A 5,133-nucleotide genomic window follows, 5' to 3' on the forward strand; every position below is an offset into this window, starting at 1 on the left:
CTGAATATTGAAAGATTAAGGCCTGGTCTTTCTCCACAAAATATACGATCAGTCAGCAACTACAATAGTAGGGCTAAGCACACATAAGTAATATTTCATATAAATTCACATGAATTCCTGTTTACAGTTTATAAGGGCGTAATTTTTTTAACGTACTTCATCTGTTTTTTGAAAGAACCTATTGTTTGCCTGTTGACAAAGTTGTTGAGTGTATATGTTGCTTCCAAGTACTCTTCAAGTGTTCATGGATTTCGAAAAAAGATAAGTGTTCCGGCGAATATTTCATTTTTTACAATACACGCACGTACCCGCACACACCCACACGCACACACACACACACACACACACAACACACACACACACACACACACACGCACGAACATACACACACATACAGATGCACATACATATCTATATAAGACGAACAAGCATTTACACTCACACACATACATATAACACGAACAGTCATTCACACACACACATGCACACACACATACACACACACACACACACAAGTTCGTATACTCACACACATTCACATAAAGACGTGCAGATGCGCATATACACACAAACATACGTTTATACGCAATCACGCGCGCGCGCACACACACACACACACAACACGCACAGACATTCGCACACATGCACACAGGCGTATACCCCCCCCCACATAACACGAACAGACATTCACGCGTGCGCTCACACACACACAAACTCACAAGCACGCATACTCATACATATTCGCATGAACACACACCAACTTGCATACACACACAAACAATCACGCGCGTACACACACACACACACCACACACACACACACATGTATATAAACTCACTCATAGACACTTCCGCATACACACATGCTCACAACCACACAAATATACAAACGCATGTATAATCACATAACTCCACACTTACAAGTACCCGTTCGTCAACACACGCATACACAAAACAATATACCCTTAAACTCACGCACATGCACACTCGTACACATAAACACGCGCTCATACATACAAACTCACATACAAATTCCGCCGAGGTCGACTTTACCTTTCATCGTTTCGAGGTTGATAAAATAGGTACCAGTTGTGTGCTGGGTTCTATGTAATCGACTGTCCTCTCCCTCCAAATTTCACGCCTTGTGCCTACAGCAGAAAGGATTATTACGATTATTAAGGCGGTGAGCTGGCAGAACCGTTAGCACGCCGGGCGAAATGCGTATCCGTATTTCGTCTGCCGTTACGTTCTGGGTTCAAATTCCGCCGAGGTCGACTTTGCCTTTCATCCTTTTGGGGTCGATAAATTAAGTACTATTTACGCACTGGAGTCGATATAATCGACTTAATCCGTTTGTCTGTCCTTGTTTGTCTCCTCTGTGTTTAGCCCCTTGTGGGTAGTAAAGAAATAGTTATTTCGTCTGCCGCTACGATCTGAGTTCAAATTCCGCCGATGTCGACTTTGCCTTGAATCCTTTCGGGGCCGATTAAATAAGTACCAGTTACGCACTGGAGTCGATATAATCGACTTACTCCCTTTGTCTGTCCTTGTTTGTTCTCTCTATGTTTAGTTCCTTGTGGGCAGTAAATAAATAAGAAATAAAAATGGTTAGCTCGCCGGGCGAAACTCAGCAGTATTTACCCTGTCTTTACGTTTTGAGTTCAAATTGCACCGAGGGACGACTTTGCCTTGAATCCTTTCGGAGTCGATAAATTAAGTACCAGTTGTGTATTCCAAAATTTCGAGCCTTATGCCTAGAGTAGAAAAGATTATTATTATTATTATTATATTATTTTATTATTATTATCATTCAGTAGTTTTATTTTTATAGCGTGCTTTCACTTCACTACCGAGCGCAACTCTGTGTGCCTTAGGTATGCGCTGTGATTTGTTGTGATGCTCTGATGGTTATTGTATGGAAAGTGTTCTGCGTAGGATGTGTGCAGTGCCCAGTAGTGCAATTTTCTGTATGTTATATGTGTTTGTAAGTCCTGGTGTTTTTGTTATGTATTTGTCTGAATATTTTTTTATCATGCCTAATGCACCTACTATGATAGGAATTGTTTCTGTTTTTAGATTCCACATTCTGGTTACCTCTATTTCCAGGTCTTTGTATTTTGAAAGTTTCTCCATTTCTTTTAGAGGCACGTTGTCATCTGCCGGTATTGATACATCAATTAGAAAGCATTTGTTTTTCTTCATGATCTCTGACAACTATATCTGGTCTTTTGCCTTAATTTCTCTATCTGTGTGTATCGCATCCCAGAGTATGGTTGCTTTCTCGTTTTCTGTGACCTTTTCTGGTGTGTGCCTATACCATCTTTTTTCTGTTGTTATTCCATAATTTGGCATAGCTTCCAGTGTATGTAGGTTCCAACTCTGTCATGTCTGTGAATATATTCCTTCTTAGCTAGGACTGGCAGCCAGAGATAATATGATTTATTGTTTCTTGTCCATCTCTCCACATATTCTGCAGTTACTTGTTATATTTCTTTTCATTACATGTTTTTGGTAATTTCTGGTGGGGAGCTTTGGTCTTGTGCTGCAATTAAAAATCCCTCTGTCTCTGCTTTGAGTCCTGAGCTTCTCAACCATTGCTGGGATTTTTCTTTGTCTATTTCTTTTGCGTTTAGTTTAGTCCAGTATTTACCATGGAGGGGCTTTTCTTGCCATCGTTTTATCATGGTTCGTTGCTGTTCTGTTTTTAGTTTGGATTTCATTTGTTTTATAGCTTTTGTTGTTTCTTGATTTTCTTCTTCTTTTTCATATTTATTTAGTCCAGTATTTAGTCCAGCATTTAGTTTAGTCCAGTATTTGCCATGAAGAGGCTTTTCTTGCCATCGTTTTATCATGGTTCTCTTTACTCTTTTACTCTTTTACTTGTTTCAGTCATTTGACTGCGGCCATGCTGGAGCACCACCTTTAGTCGAGCAACTCGACCCCGGGACTTATTCTTTTTGTAAGCCCAGTACTTATTATATCGGTCCCTTTTGGCCGAACCACTAAGTGACGGGACGTAAACACACCAGCATCGGTTGTCAAGCAATGCTAGGGGAACAAACACAGACACACAAACACACACACATACATATATATATATATATACATATATACGACAGGCTTCTTTCAGTTTCCCTCTACCAAATCGACTCACAAGGCATTAGTCGGCCTGGGGCTATAGCAGAAGTCACTTGCCCAAGATGCCACGCAGTGGGACTGAACCCGGAACCATGTGGTTGGTTAGCAAGCTACTTACCACACAGCCACTCCTGCACCTGTTCTATTTTTAGTTTGGATTTCATTTGTTTTATAGCTTTTGTTGTTTCTTCATCTTCTACTTCTTCTTCTTTTTCTTCATATTTGTTAGGTGGTATGATTTCTTGTTTGTATTTGTCAGCTTCCTTAAATACTGAGAACAGTTTTTTGTTTTGCTCGTGTTTTGCCGCTATTTGTATCAGTTTTCCTTCCTTCTGAAGGAGATATTTTTGCAGTCCTATGGTGGTTATTTTATAATAGTTTTCCAGCTATATAAGGCCTCTACCACCTTCTATACGTTGTATATATAGCCTTTCTATGTCAGATTTTGGGTGATGCATCCTAGATCCTCTCATTACTTTTCTTGTTTTCCTATCTATTTTGGTCAGTTCATTTAGTATCCAGTTAAGGATATTGTAGCTGTAACTTATAACTGGGACAGCTAAAGTGTTAATACCTATTATCTTGTTTTTAGCATTGAGCTCTGTTTTTAGTATTGATCTAACTCGTCTATAATATTCTTTTTTTATTTTCTCTTTCATTTGTGTGTGTTGTGTCTTATCTAGTTCATGGATTCCTAAGTATTTGTAAGTTTGGCTTTGGTCTAATTCTTTTATTTCATTGGTTTTTATCTAGTGTGATGTTACTACTCTTAACTAGTTTTCCTCTGTTCATGGTTACTTTGGCGCATTTTTCTAATAAAATTTCATTTCTATTTCTTTGGTAAATCCATGAACTGTCTTTAATAGTGTTTCCAGCTGTTTGTCATTTGCAGCGTATAGTTTTAGGTCATCCATATATAAAACAGAAATAAGGTGGCGAGCTGGCAGAAACGTTAGCACGTCGGGCGAAATGCGTAGCCGTATTTCGTCTGCTGTTACGTTCTGAGTTCAAATTCCACCGAGGTCGACTTTGCCTTTCATCCTTTCGGGGTCGATAAATTAAGTACCAGCTACGCACTGGGGTCGATGTAATCGACTTAATCCGTTTGTCTGTCCTCTGTATTTAGCCCCTTGTGGGTAGTAAAGAAATACATATATAAAAGGTGGCTGATCGTTTTGCCGTAACATTTATATCCGCATCCAGTTCTATTTAGCATATCAGATAGAGGTGACAGTGCCAAGCAGAAAAGGAGTGGCGAGAGAGTGTCTCCCTGGAATATTCCTCTTCTAATGGGGATGGCTTTGGTTTACATGAGTCCCTCTTTTGTTTGGAGCTGTAGCACGGTTTGCCATTTATTCATAGAGTGCCCTATGAAATTTATAAGGGTTGGTGCTACTTTGTTAATGGCTAGTGTTTCGACGATCCATGTCTGGGCGATGCTATCAAACGCCTTTTTGAGGCCTTTCTTCTTTCTGTGGCTGTCTTCAGTTATGGCTTTATTAATCATTAGTTGATCTTTACAGCCATATGAGCCTTTGCGGCATCCTTTCTGCTCTTCTGGAAACAGGTTGTTTTCGTCCAGGTGCTTGTCCAACCTTTGCGATATTACTGCAGTAAGTGCCTTGTATATTGTAGGGAGACAGGTTATTGGTCTGTAGTTTTCTGGTTTTGCTGTCTCATTTGACTTGGGAATTAAGATGGTTTTCCCCTTCGTGAGCCATTCAGGCATTGTCTCTGGCTCTGCCAGTATGTTGTTAAAGTTTTCAGCCAGCTTTTTGTGCATTCCTGTTAGATATTTCAACCAGAATTTGGGGATCTTGTCATGCCCAGGTGCCTTCCAGTTGCTTAGTCTTTGCAGTGCCTGGGTGACCTCTTCAGTTGTTATGGGGGTCCAAAGTTGCTCAGATGCTGAGTTTGTTGTTTTGACACTTCTTTTTTTTTTGGTTGTTCGTTCGCCGACCATATTTCTCTCCATAATTCTTCCACTTCTGCCGTT

This window comes from Octopus sinensis, linkage group LG13, assembly GCF_006345805.1.
Source record: "Octopus sinensis linkage group LG13, ASM634580v1, whole genome shotgun sequence".
Taxonomy (NCBI): Eukaryota; Metazoa; Mollusca; class Cephalopoda; order Octopoda; family Octopodidae; genus Octopus; species Octopus sinensis.